Source organism: Rhinopithecus bieti, unplaced genomic scaffold (genome assembly GCF_001698545.2).
Source record: "Rhinopithecus bieti isolate Rb0 unplaced genomic scaffold, ASM169854v2 scaffold_13029, whole genome shotgun sequence".
Classification (NCBI taxonomy): domain Eukaryota; kingdom Metazoa; phylum Chordata; class Mammalia; order Primates; family Cercopithecidae; genus Rhinopithecus; species Rhinopithecus bieti.
In genome coordinates, this window is record NW_016807982.1 from 2,289,820 (window position 1) to 2,307,332 (window position 17,513).

A 17,513-nucleotide genomic window follows, 5' to 3' on the forward strand; every position below is an offset into this window, starting at 1 on the left:
AGCCTCCTCTCTGTTGAAAGCAGCAGACATCAGGATGACTGGCTGCAGAGAGGAGCTACCCTCTCCAGGGCCTCCTCTCTGTTGAGAGCTGAACCCTTAATGGGACAACCTGCCAGCAGAGAGGAGCCACTGACCCCAGGGCCTCCTCTCTGCTGAGAGCTGAACACTCAACCAGATGACCTGCCTGCAGAGAGGAGCTACCCACTGCAGGTCTCTTCTGAGCTATTCTAACACTCAATAAAGCTCCTCTTCATCTTGTTTACCCTGCAGTTGTCTGCATACCTCATTCTTCCTGGACACAGGACAAGAACTCAGCAAAGGTGCCACCAGCCAGAGAGGTTTCTGGCCAGACAATTGATACCCCAAAGATCCCTTAACACCTCAACACATAGTGATTACAATTCAGATTACATTCAATATGAGATTTGGGTGGAGACACAGCCAAACCATATTAGGCTGTCATTTTCTCAATTGTTTGTAGGAGGTATTTTTGTCTGTTTGTTTAACGTATTCTCAATACTAATCTTTTCTACTTATTTGTGTTGCAAATCTTTTCTTATAGTGTGTGCTTTTTCTTTTTACTTTTTTTAGGGTGTCTTTTGACAAACAAAAGTTTGTAATGTAGTCACATTTTTCAAAACTGTCTGTATGGCTCCTACTTTTGGATTTTAAGAAATCTTTACCTATCCTGAGGTCATAAATGCACGCTGCCTCTCTATTTAAGTATTTAAGAACATAAACTCTTAAGCCAAGCTTCCTAGGTTCAAATCGTAGTAATGAAACCTTGACCAACTTATTTAACCTCTTCGTGGCTCAATTTACTCAAATGCAAAGTGGAGATGATATTAATACCTACATTATATACTTGTTCTGTTGGACTAAATAACCTCTGTTGAAAATTGTCTGGAACATAGTATTACATGCTATCATCATCATCATCATCATCATCATCACCAAGCTTTAGAATATTGATGTTTACATTTAAATCTTTAGCAATCTAAAATTTATTTTTATATATGGTGTGAGGTGTTAGCCCAACATTTTTTATGATGAATTATCAATTTACCCAATACAGTTTTGTAAATTGAGTCTTTCCTTACTGAACTGCAGTACCAACTCTGTCATAAATGAAGTTTCCACTTGTATTAGGTATTAGGAGCTGTTCTGAGATTTCTATTTTCTTCCATTGGTCTGTCTATTCCTAAGACGGTGCCACTCTGTTTCAATTTCTGTAGTGTTGTAATACTTTTTGATAAGTTCTCCACCCTCTTCTTCTTTAGCAGATTTTGACTATTCTTTACCCTTTATTCTTTCATACATATTTTAGAATCAGTTTTTCAGAATATTTGATAAAGAAACCTATTGAATTCTTACTGAAATTGCATTGAATCTATGTTTGAATCAATTTGGAAAAAAAGAAATTTTTACTTTATTGCCTTTCAATCTATGAACTTAGCCTTTTTCTTTATTTTTTTTGTTTTGTTTTGTTTTTTGTTTTTTGTTTTTTGTTTTTGGCAGAGTCTTGCTCTTGTCACCCAGGCTAGAGTACAATGGCGTGATTTTGGCTCACTGCCACCTTTGCCTCCTAAGTTCAAGCAATTCTCCTGCCTCAGCCTCCCAAGTAGCTGGGATTACAGGCACCTGCCACTATGCCCAGCTAATTTTTGTATTTTTAGCAGAGATGGGGTTTCAGCATGTTGGCCAGGCTGGTCTTGAACTCCTGAACTCAGGTGATCCACCTACCTTGGCCTCCCAAAGTGCTGGGATTACAGGATGAGCCACCGTGCCCAGCCAGCTTACTATTACTTTACCATTTTTTAATGTTTTCAATATTTTTTATGTGTTCTCCATAAAGTTTTCATACATATTTTTTAGATTTACTCCTAGATATTTTATTGGAGGTACTGTAAATGGTGTCTATTCTTTACCTCTTATTTCTTCATATATATTTTAGAATCAGTTTTCACAATCTCTGAAAAGAAACCTATTGAATTTTAACTGAAATTGCATCAAATCTATGTTTGAGTCAATTTGGGAAAACAGAAATTTTCACATTATTGCCTTTCAATCCATAAATTTAGCCCACTATTGTTTTATCACTTTCTAATGTTTTCAATAGTTTTTATATTTTCTCCACAAAGTTCCTGTACATTTTTTTAGATTTACTCCAAGATATTTCATTTCATTGGAGGTACTGTAAATGGTATCTATTTTGAAGTACAATTTGGACTGCTTATTGTTGATGTAGAAAATGCAGTTAACCTTTTGCACTGGTTTTATATCCAGAGACCTTTTATTAATTCTAATAATGTATCTGTATATTCATGGGGGATTCTATGTTTATAAGCTAATGTTTTAAAGTGATACCAATATGGTTTTTCTTCGTGATCCATATTTCCTCTGTGTGTGTGTGTGTGTGTGTGTGTTATTTGCCTTGTTTCATTGGCTAGGACCTTTAGTATATTGCTTAATAGATGTGGTGATAGCAGATGGCTTTGTATTGTTTCTTATCTTAAAGGGAATTATTTCAGTGCTTCACCTTTAAATAAGATATTTGGTATAGGTTTTTCGTAAGTGTCCTTTATCAGATGAGAACATTTTCTTCTATCCCTGGCTTACAAAGAATTCTTTAAAAGATCACAAGTGAATATTAAATTTTATTATATTTTTGTATCTATTAAAATGATTGATATGGTTTGAATTTAGGTCCCCACTCAAATCTCTTGTCAAATTGGAGGAGAGGCCTGGTGGAAGATGATTGGATCATAAGTGCAAATTTCCCCCTTGCTGTTCTTGTGATAGTGAATGAGTTCTCACTAAAACTGTGTGGCACTTCCCCCTTCACCCTCTCTCTCTTCTGACACCATGTGAACAAGGTTGCTTGCTTCCCCTTCACCTTCCACCATGATTGGACGTTTCCTGAGGCCTCTTAGTTATGCTTCCTGTTAACTTTGCAGAACTGTGAGTCAATTAAACCTCTTTTTTTTCATAAATTACCCAGTTTCGAGTAATTCTCTATAGCAGTGTGAAAACAGACTAATACAATGCTCACATTGCTTTTCTTCTTTATCTTGTTAATGTAAGGAGTCACATTGATTTTTTATGCTTTAATGTTTCCCCAGTCTTACATGCCTTAGGTAAACTAGCTCGTGGCTTATTATTTTTCTACATTGTAGGATTTTGTTTACCAACATTCGATTTAGAATTATGTGTCAATGTTCTTAAGTAAAATTTGCCTGCAATTTTCTTCTCACACTATCATTGTCAAGATTTAGTATCAAAATTATACTAGCTTTATAAAACGGGTTAGGGCATATTCATATTTCCTCTTTATCTATATTATAGACTAGTTTGTGTAAGATTGAAAATATCTGTCTCCTGAATGTTTGGTAAAACTCACTAGTGAAATCATTTGGGAGGATCTGATTTTTCTTTAGGGTACATTTTAAAACTAATCGTTCCATTTATTTAATAATTATACTACTGTTTGTTTCATATTTCTTCTTGAAACGGTTTTTGTAGCTTATATTTCTTTAGGACTTTTTCCATTTCATCTAAGTTTTCCAAAGTATTAACATAAAGTTTTTAATTATCTTTTAAATCTCTGCAGCATGTGTAAATATGTTTGCTTTCTTTATTCCTTGCATTGCTTTATCTGTCTTCTTTCTTTTTCCTTGCTCAATCTTACCAGAAATTTTCAACTTTATTAGTCTCTCAGAGAAAGAACTTTTGGGTGCATTAAGCCTCTTCATTGTGCATTTGATTTTATCTCATAAGGGTTTTCTCTTTTAAAAAAAAAAAAATCCTATGTTCTGCTTTTTTGGATTATTCTTATGTTATTCCTTTTTAAATTCTTCAGTTGGATATTTAGTTCAGTGGTTCTCAATCAGGGACAATTTTGGCCCCTATGGGACATTGAGCAATGTCTGGAGATATTATCTGGTTGTCACAACTGGGGAAAGGAAGATATTGGAATCTAGTGAGTAGTCACCAAGGATGCTGCTAAACATCCTACAGGGAGCAACACAGCCCCAGAAACAAAGAATTATCCAGCCCAAATGTCAAGAGCGCTGAAGTTGAGAAACCCTGGTCTAGCTTATTAATCTTCAGCCTTTATTCTTTTCTAATGAGACTACTCAACGCTAAAAATTTCCTGCTAAGTACCGCTTTAGATTCATACCATAACTTTTTTTAAAATTTAAATACAGGGAAATTTGCTTTCTTTTTGGTGGACGCTTGTATGAGCTTTAATATGCATTCACCACAATCAAGATGTAACACGGTTTCATCACCCCAGAAAATGCTCTCATGCTGCCCCTTTGTGTCAAACTCCTCCCCTACCACTGATTCACTCTCCATGCCTATAGCTTTCCAGGATTTCATGTCAATACAATAATAGAATATAAGTTTGTTTTGAGATAGGGTCTCACTCTATTGCCCAGTCTGGAATACAGTGGTGCAATCACAGCTCACTGCAATCTCAGACTCCTAGGCTCAACTGATCCTCCTGCCTCAGCCTCCAGAGTAGCTGGGACTACAGGTGTGCCCTACCACACCCAGCTAGTTTTTTCCTTTTTTTGTGGAATCAAAGTCTTACTGTGTTACCCAGGCTGGTCTTGAAAGTCTTTCAGAATATATATAACTCTGAAAATAGCTTCTTTAACTCAGCATAAAGCCCATGAGATGCATTCACACTCTAGCATAAATCACTAGCTCATTCTTTTTTTGTTGTTGTTGCTGTGTGGTATTCTACTGTGTGGATGTACTATGATCTGATTATCCACTTACACATTAAAGGACTTTGGAGTTGTTTCCATTCTTTTGATGTATTGAACTGCTATTTGTGAACAGATCTTTTTATGTAAACACTGTTTCATTTCCTCGAGTACCCAGGAATAGGATAGCTGGATCATATGATAAGTATATCTCTATAAGAAATTGTCAAACTGTTTTCCAGAGTGGCTGTACCATTTTCATTCCCAGGAGCAATGTATGAGAATTCCAGTTGCTCCACATACTCATTAGCATTTGATATTGTTAGGTTTGAGTTTTTTTAATTTAATCTTATCCATTTGATAGATATGTTTTGGTTTTAATTTTCATTTTGGTTTTAATTTTCATTTCTCCAATAGCTAATAATCTTGAGCATCTTTCCCTGTGTTGATATGCCACTGATATTGTTTCTTTAGTGAGATGTCTATTCAAATCTTTGGGTTTTTTATTTGATTATTTGTTTTCTTGCTACTGAGTGTTTTAGCAATTTTACTGAGGTCTAACTGAATACAATAACTTCAGATAGAAAATGAAGAATTTGGTAAGTTTTGACCACTCATGAAACTATTATCAAAATCAAAACCAATAGTTACAGGGAACATAACTGTTAACCAAAAATTTCTTTGGAATCCCTCCCTCTCTTCTTCCCTTCCCCAATTCCAGGCAACCATTGAGTTTTCACCACTGATAAGCTTGCATTTTCTAGAAATTTATAAAAATGAAATTATAGTATGAATTCTTTTGCTTGGCTTCTTTCATTTAGCAGAATCACTTTTGAAGTTCCTTCATGTAATTGTGTGTATGAGTAGTTCCTTTTTATTTCTTAGAATTATTCCATATATAGACTTACTTCAATTTCTACTTTTCCATTCACTAGTTAATGGACACTCAGGTTTTTTGTAGTTTAGGACTACTATTTGAAAATAAATGCTATAAGCTGGTATAAATGTTTATGCAAAACTCTTTGTATGAACATAAACTTTCTTTTCTTTTGTGCAAATAGGAGTAAAATGCAAGCTTATATGGTAGGTGTATGCTTACGTTTTTAAGAAACTGCCCAACTATTTTCCAAAGTGGTTTCCATTTTACTTGCCATTTAGAAGTGTCCGAGAGTTCCAGTTCCTTCACGTCCTGGCCAACACTTGATATGGTTCGTCTTTTTAATTTTAGCCATCCCAATGGGTGTGTGGCAAAGCTCATTAGGTTTTAATTTGTATTTTCCCAATAATTAATGATTTTGTACACCTTTCATATGCTTGTCTTCCATGACACATCTTTTTTGGTAGTGTCTGCTTATATCTGTTGCCTATTTTCTATTGGTTTATGTTCTTGTTATCGAGTTTTGAGAGTTCTTTATATATTCTGAATACATGTCCTTTATCAGATATATGCAGTGCAAACATTTTCTCCTAGTTTGTGTCTTGTCTTTTGCTTCACTTAGCAGTATCTTTTGAAGAGCAGAAGTTTTTAATTTTTAATTTTGATGAGTTCCAAATTAGCAATTTGCTCCTTTACAGGTTATGCTTTGGGCAACCTATCTAGATACCTTTGTCTAATTCAAGGTCACAAAAATTTGTCTTTGTCACAGCATTTGTCTTCCTTTCAGTTATGTAAATTTCTACAGCTGGCTTGAATTCCTCCCCAGAAAATGGGTTTTTCTTTTCTACCACATGGCCAAGCTGCAAATTTTCCAATCTTTTATGCTCTGCTTCCCTTTTAAATATAAGTTCCAGTTTCATGATATTTATTTGCTCTGTCCATTTTGCTCACGCATATGGACATAGGCTGTTTTAAGCAGCCAGGCCACATCTTGAGCACTTTGCTGCTTAGAAATCTCTTCCTCCAGATATCCTAAATCATCACTCTCAAGCTCAACATTCCGCAGATCCCTGGAGCAGGGGCACAATCTTTTAAACAACCAGATCTTGTGAGGACTGTATCACAAGAACAGCAACACGGGGATGTTGCTATGCCATTAGAAACTGCCCCCATGATCCAATTACCTCCCACTAGGCCCCACCTCCAGCACTGGGGATTACATCATTTCAACATGAGATTTGAGTGAGGACACAGATCCAAACCACATCATACCACCCCGGCCCCTCCCAAATTTCATGTCCTTCTCACATTTCAAAATCCAATCATGCCTTTCCAACAGCCCCCGAGTCTTAACTCATTCCAGCATTAACTCAAAAGTCTATAGTCCAAAGTCACATCTGAGACAAGGCTAGTCCTGTCTGTCTATGAGCCTGTAAAAGAAAAGACAAGTTAGTTACTTCCAAGATACAATGGGAGTATAAGCAGTGGGTAAGTACTTCCAAAACAGGAGAAAGTGGTCAAAAGAAAGGGTCTACAGGCCCCACGCAACTCTTAAACCCAGCAGAGCAATCATTAAATCTTAAAGCTCCAAAATGATCTCTTTTGACTCCATGTCACACATCCAGGGCATGTTGATATAAGGAGTGGACTCCCAAGGCCTTGGGCATCTCTATCCCTGTGGCTTCTATCAAGGGCTGGTGTTGAGTGTCTATGGCTTTTCCAGAAGCACAATGCAAACTGTGTGTGAATCTATGATTCTGGGATCTGGAGGACAGTGGCCTTTCTTTCAGCTCCACTGGGCATCTCCAACCCCACATTTCCCCTCTACACTGCCCTAGTAGAGGATCTCCAAGAGGGCTCTGCCCCTGCAGTAGAATTCTGCCTGGACATCCAGGCTTTTCCATGCATTCTCTGAAATCTAGGCAGAGGCTCCCAAGCTTCAACTCTGCACTCTGCACCTGCAAGCTTAACACCACATGAAAGCCACAAAGGCTTATGGTTTGCATCCTCTGAAGCAGAGGGTACCTGGGTACCTTTGATACAAGACTGGAACAGGAGCAGATGGGATGCAGAAGACAGTGTCCTGGGGCTGCATAGGGTGGAGGGGCCCTGGGTGTGGCCCACAAAACCATTCTTCCCTCCTAGGCTTCTGGGCTTGTGATGAGAAAGGCTGCTGTGAAGGTCTCTGAAATGTCTTGAAGGCCTTTTCACATTGTCTTGGCTATCAGCATTTGTCTTCCTTTTGGTTATGCAAATTTCTGCAGCTGGCTTGAATTCCTCCCCAGAAAATGGGTTTTTCTTTTCTATCACATGGCCAAGCTGCACATTTTCCAATATTTTATGTTCTACTTCCCTTTTAAATATAAGTTCCAGTTTCATGTGATTTATTTGCTCACAAATATGGACATAGGCTGTTAGAAGTAGCCAGGCCACATCTTGAGCACTTTGCTGCTTAGAAATTTCTTCCACCAGATACCGTAAATCATCACTCTCAAGCTCAAAGTTCCACAGATCCCCAGAGCAGGGGCACACTACAGCCAGTCTCTTTGCTGATAGTGATATGGGGAGGCCTCAGGAAATGTTGGATCATGGTGGAAGGTAAAGGGGAAAGCAGGCACATCTTACATAACCAGAGCAGGAGGAAGAGAAAGATGCGGGAGGTGCTACATACCTTTAAACAACCAGATCTTGTGAGAACTCTGTCACGAGAACAGCATTAGGGGAAAGGTGCTAAACCTTTAGAAATGGTCCCCATGATCCAATCACCTCCCACCAGGCCCCATCTTCAGCATTGGGGGTTACATTTCAACATGAGATTTGGGTGGGGACACTGATCCAAACTCACTAAGTTACAGGTTTCTTGAGGAAGAAACTTGTACCTCATGTTCCTCATCTGAAAAATCAGTCTAAGAAATCCTTCCTTGTAGAATTTCTTGGAAGACTGAATGTGATAATGTATGTTAAAAAGCCAGGCACATTGTCTGGCACATGCAAAGTATAAACAATAGCATCCATAGTAATTTTTCACTGTTGTATCTTCAGTACCTAACCCAGTACTCAACAAATATAATTTAAATAATAGATAAACCCTGTCTGTGAAAGCATTTGTAATGTGTAAACCCCCACACAGGTCAGGCGTGTTGTTTGTGTTGCTTTTGTTTTTATGTGTGTAGTACTGTCCTTCCTCTCCCCTGGTTCTGACCCTGTGCTCTCAACTTTCTTCGTGTTTGCCATTTGTGGCCTCCTGGTCCATTTATAATCTCCGTCCTCCCTATAGTATGAGCACCTTAAGGGAAAGGACCAGCTGTGTCTTGTACATCTCTGTATTTCCCCTTTCCAGCACAGTTCCTGACACACAGCAATCCTCAAAACATGGTGAAATACAGTAATAAAGGGTGAGCAAAAGGAGGGGGAAAAACTATATATATTTTTTGTTTGTTTGTTTGTTTGTTTGTTTGTTTTTGCCACAGGCCTAAGGAAATGTGACGCAATTCTCCAAGCCCAAACACAAGAAATATCAAAGTTCTAATCATCCTGTGAGGTCTAATTTTACTTCTTCTCTTCCATTCATCACATTTACCTGCAGAGCAATAGTGCAGGGCCCGGTACCCTGCTGGGTTCCCCAAGCATGAGACTGTACCCACCTTCGAGCCTGACACCCAGTGGCAAAAGTGGGGGATGCAGGCTGTTTTTCCAAACAACTGCAAGGCACAAGGTCTCCAAGTGCTTTACCATACTCCCTCAGGTGTGGTCAAAGACCCATGGCTTCCCTCTCTACCTGGTCCCACTTTTCAAAGGGAGGGGGAGATTTGGGAAACACTGTGATATCAAAAAACTGGCAAAAAACAAAACGATGACTTGTGAATTACACAATCACAAATGAGTGGATGAATTCTGTGGTATGTGGATTCTATCTCCATGAAGATTTTTTTTACGAAAAATTTAAGTAAAAGAACCAAAGTGGCTATCATGATTCATCACTTATTTGATTTGGTGGATATTTGCTATAAATATATTTTTAATAGTGATGTTGGGTGATCTTTAATAACATACTCAGTAAGCAACCCTTAGTGCTGTATAAAAACAAAAGTTTGCAGATTGCACAGCATTTGTCTGTTAAAAAAAAAAAAAGACAAAGAAAAAAACAAGAACTTCGATTTTTTTTTAATCTGTTTATAGCCCATCAGGGGGCCCTGTGTGGGCCAAGGACCACGCCTGGAAAATCCTCAGCCTGAGTACCTAGAAAGATCTTAAGTGTCTCTAAGTACATAGCCAGAGTTTGAGTGTTTCTAAGTATTGCGGAAAGAGTTTGAATGTCACACAGGGAAAGATGACCTCAGCTCTACCTTCTCATCTAGATAATTCATAAGAATCATTGCGACAAAGTGAGGAAAATTGCCATTAATTGTTATTGAACATTTCCTACTGGTCAGGAGAGGTAAGGTAAAGGACTGCTTAGAGCCTTACACGTATTATTTAATTACCGTGCCACCACCATGACCAGGACACTATTGGTGTTTCTTCTTTAACATTAAGGAAACAGAGGCTTATTTGTTCAATGTCGCACAATCAGCAGTGGCAGAAGCTGATCTCACTTGCCTCTGACCCACCCTGCCTTCCGGCACATCCATTTGATATCAAATTTATGGTTGAGTTGCGGCATTTTGCTTCCTGCCCTCTTTATAGTACATGAGGGTGTGCTGTATAATTAATGTACATGTGCTCATTTTCTAGAACTCAGCACTTGTTTTCTTGCTTTAAGATTATTGTCAAGGTTTATGGTTATTGCATCTTTACTTTATGTTCCTGTGTTGCTTATGTCTATGGTTATCTGAGGGTCCTGCAGAGGAAGCATGCCTCTCTTTACAGACAACTCACCACAGGAGTGGCATCACCTGGAAAGAACAGCCATCAGAATATGCGGTGAGCCATGATTAGCTCTACCAGCGGAGAGGAGACTTGGGAAACTTAGGGCTTGGAATCACAAGAATGCAGCAAGGAGTGGGCCAAGCAGGGTGGTTCTGATCAGGAAGGCTTTATATGACAGGCCAAAGGGTCTGGACTTTATCCGACAAACAAGGGATTTTTTATAGAGGGGAGTACCGTAACTAGATCTGTGTTTTGAAAACATCCATCTAGACTGGGTGCAGTGGCTCATGCCTGTAATGCCAGCACTGTGGGAGGCCGAAGCAAGAGGATCATTTGAGGCCAGGAGTTTGAGACCAGCCTGGGCAACACAGGGAGATCCTGTCTCTAAAAAAATAATTTTAAAAAATTAGCCAGGTGTGGTAGTACATGTCTGTAGTCCTAGCTACTTGGGAAGCTGAAGTAGGAGGATTGCTTGAGCCTAGGAGTTCAAGGTTGCAGTGATCTATGATGGTGCCACTGCACTCCAGCCTGGGTGACAGAATGAGACCTTGTCTCTAAAAATAATTAATAATAATAATAATAATAATAAAAGCACCCATCTTGTTTCAGGACAGTCCAGGAGCCACCCTGAGGAGGGACCCCTCTGGATGCTATAGTCTGACAGGGTAAAACATGTCCATAATCAGGTTTAGTCATGGCTTGGGAAAGTGTCTCTGGCCCAGCACTGTCAGAGATCTCATCTCTCTTGCCCCCTGTCCTGCTTCTCTAGCTAATCCTCCTCTGTGTCCCATGCTGGCCTACACCAGCTCACATCAGCCAAGACACCCCAGGTCCAAATCCTGGCTCTGGCCTCCTCAGCCATACACCTGTGGCCAGTGTTCTCTGTGCCTAGTGCATTGATCTGCACAAGGAGAAAACAATAGAACACACCTCATATGATTGCTGTGAGGACTGACATGAGCAGGTGCCCAGGAAGCCCTTAGAAGGGAGCCTGGCACAGGGTAAGCATGATATCGACTTTTGCTCTGATCCCAATTACTCAGAACAGACAGCCTAGACTCACTGCTGATACAAATTCTCAGGCTTCCTACCAGCTCTTGTTCCAAGATTGGACTTTCCGATGAAGACTTCACCCCTGGTATTTCTGTAGCTCTGTTTCCTTTTATTCTTCCTGCTACTGAAAGGTGCTCATGTAAATGCCAGGACTATACCTCTGCTCAGATTTCTGCACTTAAATCTGTGCAGCTGTCTGGAAACTCCTGGGGATACCTTCCTCTGACTTATTGTCTCTTTATGCTGCAGAAGGAGAAAACTTGGAAGGCTTCTAAGCTTGCAGTGGAAAGAGAACAACTTCCTTCCCAACAGAGAGGCTTCCCAGAAGCCAGCTATTCTATGCTACTTCTCTGATATCTCTGGTGTCAGCAGTCCTTCCCAAAACCTTGGCATGTTGATTAAAAGAAAGCCAAAACCCTGTCCCTCTACAGCTTCACCGGATGGCTGCTTTTTAACTGCTTCCTGCCCACTTCTGGGTGAGTCACACGGGCCCCCCAGCTACTCCCTTCTCTGCACTCAGACTCCTTCCAATCAGAGAGCAGTTACCAAGGGAACCACAGGTACCAGTCTCTCTCTGTACCCTGAATCAAGGCCTAATCTACATTGAAAGAAATTTCCATTCCGGAGCTCAGCACATTTCAACATTTCACAACCTGCTTCAACCCTGGATGCAGTCACTTCTTCCTTAAAGGGGCCAGTCTTCCTCCACAGTAGTTAAAACCTATTATTTTGCCTGAGACATTCATGGTGCAACTGAGATTTGCTTATAGGATTAATTTGGTTAATTAATTCTGCTGAGAGGTGAATGATAGAGTAGAAAGACAATAAAACCTGTTGGGCAGAGTCATTGCAAGGTTTGAACACGATAATGTAGGTAAAGTGCTTGGCACAGAGTAAGAACTCAATACAAAGCCGTTATGGGGGTGAGTGAAGACAGCTCAATGGAGATGCTTCTAACAGGGAAAGATAGAGGAGAGCAGAGGAAGTGTTTGGGGCTCAGGCTGGGGATGCCTCTCCAATCATGCCATTTAGAGGCCAGCCACTCTGCCTACCAGCAAGAAGGCCCTCCCATCTCCTGATCCTTCAGAGTCTGGATTAAATGCTTTCCTAGGAGGAAAGAGAATGAAGCCCTAACCACAGTGGCCTTCCCAGAACTCTCATCTGGAAATGGCATTGTGTCTAATTAATTTGTAAGCGGACTCAACTGGGTTTCCAACAAGTAAGAGCCCATTCTTGCCTTCAGGGTCCTCCATGCTATCAGTGGACAGAGGCTGCTTCCTCAGCTCTTACCCACTGTCTATAGTGGTCCAATTGCCTTCCATACACTCTACAACCACAGGAAGCTGGGAAGGCATGCTGCATGCATAGTGACTGAAGACTTCAAGAGCAAGCAGCCCAACAAAACAGGAAGAAGCTTTATCTCCTTCTATGACCTAGCCTTGGAAGTCACAGACAGGCAGCTCTGCAGTTTACATGTGTACACAGTCACAACAGCCACTCAATTTCAAGAGGAGGGGACACAGACCTCATCTCTAAATGAGAGTGGTGTAAAGGTCACTTCAAAGTACTATGAACTAGGTGGCTAAAACAAACAGAAATTTAGTGTCTCACAGTTCCAGAGGCTCAAGTCCAAGATCAAAATTGTGACAGGGTTGGTTTCTTCTGAGGCCTGTAAGGAGAAATCCGTTCCATGCCTCTCTCCTAGCTTCTGCTGGTTTACTGACAATCCTTGGAGTTTCTTGGTTTATAGAAGCATCACTCAATCTCTGCCTTCACCTTCACATGGTGTTAATTTTCTATGTCCAAATTTATCCCGTTTTATAAAAACATCAGTCATATTATATTACATGCCAAGTCCAGCCTCTCAGAGCGGCCCAGGGACTACCCAGCACCCCATCTTCTGCTCTGGAAAGAATGGGCTCCTCTGTCTACAAGGCAGCCTCCAAAGTTCCATCTCCTCCCACCCCTGACACCAAAACCAAGGAAACAGAAAGAAGTGGAAATTAATGTGGGGTTAATGATCCCATTCCAGTATTGTACGATTCCCCTTATATGAAGTACCTAGAATAGGTCAATTAATAGAAGCAGAAAGCAGAATAGAGGTAACCAGGGAACAGAGGGTGAAGGGAAAGTGGAATGAAGAGTTGGTGTTTAATGGGACAGAGTCTCTGTTTGGGATGATTAAAAAGTTCTAGAAATGGAAAGTGATGGTGGTATACCACATTGCAAATGTACCTAATGCCATTAAGCTATACACTTAAAAAGAGTTAAAATAATAAATATTATATACTTTACCACATTTTTTTTTTAAAAATTGACCTCATTTAGGGCAAATGATGAACTATGAAATACCAAAACAAACAAAGGTTTTTTTTTTTTTTTAGGGTTCATCATTGTCCAAAGCACTTTTATGTCCCTTAATTTATTGAACCCTTTTTTAAGACCCTAGAAGTTAGGTCTAATTACTGCCATTCTACAGATGAGGAAATAGAGGCCCAGAGAGTTGAAATGCTCAAGGTCACCGGGAAGGTAAATGGCAGGACCAGGTCTATTTCTAAAATGCAGGCAAAGGCATCCACCTAGGTAGGTGGCCTTTAAGTAATGAAAACTATTTCATTTCACAGACTCACTGGAGACCAAAACTAGAGGGAGCCTTAGACTAGATCTGCTTCCCCTCTTTGGAGAATGAATTTGTTGCCCTGGCTAGCCTATTCTTGGACCCTGACCAAAGGCCTTGGAAATCACTTGGGCTGGGTTTGCTGCTCCTTCACCTCTCTTCTGAAGGAGGTGGTGGCTGTGTAAGTGGTGAAGGAGAGGGGCCATCCTTCTCCCATGCCCCACCCATGTGACCTTGAGTATGTCACTTAACTCCACACCATGTGCATTAAATGGACATAATCAAACAGGACCTTCCTGAGAGAATTAAGGAATGAGAATAGTAAACAATACGAAGTACCAAGCACTTTACCCAGCATGGGGTGCTGTGATGACCTACCTTGTGCAGACCCAGAGCCAGCCCTACTCTCTAATACACAGCTGCAAAATAGAACAGTGAGTAGATTAGAGTTCCAGCATAGAGACAGACTGCAGCCTGGGTTCTGTTTATTATTATTATCAACAGCTTTATTGAGGCATAATTGACATACAACAAACTGTACATGTCTAAACTACACAATTGGACAAGTCTAGACACAGGTATACACCCTTGAAACCATCACTACAATCAAGATATTGACCACCTCCATCCCCTCAACAAGGGTTTCTTTGTGTCCTTTGAATCCCCTGCTCCTGCCCCTTCCATTCCTCACTCCCCCATCTTCAGGTGACCACTGATCTGCTTCCTATCACTACAGATTAGCTTGTATTTTCTAGGATTGTATACAAATGGAAGCATGCAGTATGCACTCTTTTATGTCTTGCTTCTTGAACTCAGCATAATTCTTGTGAGATATATCCACATGGTTGCATATATCAATAGCTCCTTTTCATTGCTTAGTATTATTCCATTGTATGGATTTGCCACTATTTGTTTATCAATTCACCTGCTGATGGGCATTTAGGTTGTTTCCAGTTGGGGGCTATTACAAATAAAGCTGCTAGAAACATTCATATACGAGTTCTTCTTGTGTCAACAAAGACTTTCTTTTCTCGGGTAAAAACGCAGGAGTGGGATGGCAGATCCTATGATAGGTGTAGGTTTAACTTTTAAGAAACTAGCAAACTGTTTTCCAAAGTGGCTTTACCATTTTCCATTCCCACCAACAGTGTGTTAGAGTTCCAGCTCCTCCACATTCTTGCCAACACTTGATACAGTTTGGGGTTTTTTTAACACTAGCCATTCTAGGGGGACTAGAGGGTGTGTGGTGGCATTTCATTGTGGCTTCAATTTGCATTTCGCTGGTGAGTAATAATGTAGAGCATCTTTTCATGGGCTTATTTTCCATCATTTCTTCTTTGGTGAAGTGTCTGTTCAAACTCCATCCATATTACTTACCAACTGCGTAACTTCAAGCAAGTGGCTCAACTGCTCCCTGCCTCAGATTCTGTAAAACAGACTGACAGTCCCTACCTCATGGGGTTGTTGTGAGAATCTCTCCAATCCAGATCCCCTGTTTGTTTGCTTCCCCTTGACCCCATACAGCCTTACACCACATAGAAGCTTTAACCCAGCTCCTTAGCTTCCTCTTTTATGGAAGGTACCACTCTCCACACATACACACACACTCACACACTCTCATGATTTGATTCCCCTTCCAACTGTGGAGTTAAGAGACCAGTGTCAGGAGCAGGGCAGAGGCATATTGGTCTGGAGACCCAGAGACTGCATCTGACAGCCTGTCTCTTGGACCCTTTAAACCACTGCTGAAAGACATTGATACATTAAGATATTTTTCTTTCTGCTTGGATTTCCAACCTGTCTGTCTCCGAAGGAAAGGCTGTCTGGACCCAGCAGGGAGAGGAGAGGAACCCCTGAGTTGCTGCAGAGGCCATTTGAATCCCTAAGTCAGCATGCCCCATGCCCCACGCACCTGCTCTTTGAGGGAGAGAACAGATGAAGCCGTTGTCCTCCAGCCCGCTTCAGCTCTGGGGTCCTGCTTCCCCTCCCTCCAGTCCCTCAGATCTCAGCACTGTTGATGTGCAGCCTCCCCACAGAAAGTGTGCATGTTCCCATAAGGGAGAAGAGAGGGCCTGGACACCAGGCCAAGCCAGAGCCAGACAGACCTGGGCAGCTGGCCAGGAAGACTGGGACAGCACCCAGCACCCAGCACCCAGCCTGAGAGGATAGTAAATCAAAGCCCCACCCAGTCTGTGTCTATGGCTGGTATAGCAGAGCACAGCATGGGGTTCAGAGACAATGCCTAGGTGACCTAGCAAGTTAGATCAGCCTAGCACAGTGCTCTCAACTGCTGTCTTCAGAGGAGCAACTCTGCTCACCTGAGGATTTGTTCGATGTGCAAATTTTCCAGACTCTACCAGGAAACTCTGGAGGTGGGAACCCAACCATCTGCTTTAACAAACCCTCCAGGTGATTCTAACACTGCTCAATACAAGAACCCCTAGCCTTGCAGACTTATAGGCCAAAGGATGGATCTAAGAATCCTCCATTTTTTTCAAGGACGAAGGCAGCAACCAAAGCGTTTATAAGCACAGGTTTGAGAGACGAGTGAATCCTGGTTCACATTTCACCTCTGCCACTTCCTAGATGCATGACCTTGGGTAAGTCACCAACCTCTGAGCCTTTCTAAGCCTCTCTTTCTTCCTTGATAAAAACTGGAACAAGGCTGACCTTGTCGGGTTGTTTTAAGGATCTGAATAGGTAATATGCATAAAGGACACATATTAAGTACTCAAAAAAGGGCAGCGCTATTTGCCTGCCACGAGCCCAAATGATGACTTTGAGCAAATTAGAAAAGAGAGTCCCTTCCTCATGCTGCCTTATTGCCATTGCAGAGAAGTACTCATGCTAACTTTTCAAATCTGTGAGGATGACTTTAAGAAGGGCACTTAGATGTGCAAAGAGTGCCTTGGAGATGTGCAAGCAATAGCCGTGAAAGAGCACGGCCGTGCTCATTATAAAGTACACGACCTTAAGTTGCAGAACAGCCCGGGAGGGGCAGCAGGTGGATCACTCCCTGGGAGCCAGCTCCCCAGATGGCCATGTGTTTTGTCTTCTGAACCATCCACTCCTCTGTCATCCATGAAAAGTAACCTCAGCCTCAGAGACTGGAAGTAGAATGGTGTTTGCCAGGAGCAGGGGAGAGGAGAAGTGGGGAGTTGTGAACTGGGTATAGAGGTTCACTTTTTTTAAGTAACCTAATTGTGTTAAGAGCAGACTTCTCCCCAGTTTCCTACCATTTTCAGGGTGTGCTTCCACTCTGCTGGTCACCTCTTGCACCCAACCCCTGCTCTCAGCCCAGTTCTCAAGCCCCTCACATGTGGCACTTCCCATTCCCTGCTGTCCTGTTCCCTACAATTGCTCCTTGTCAGGAACCCATACC

At 41.2% G+C, this 17,513-nt stretch overlaps 1 long non-coding RNA gene across 1 annotated transcript in view; it reads right to left on the bottom strand.

Annotated features, from left to right (window-relative positions):
• The window catches only part of LOC108537241 (uncharacterized), a 75,295-nt gene extending 60,746 nt beyond the window's left edge, over window positions 1-14,549 (bottom strand). The window contains exon 1 of the long non-coding RNA XR_001887733.1: window positions 14,510-14,549. This is a non-coding gene — a long non-coding RNA (uncharacterized LOC108537241). The remainder of the gene's footprint in view (window positions 1-14,509) is intronic.
• Window positions 14,550-17,513: the final 2,964 nt, after the last annotated feature.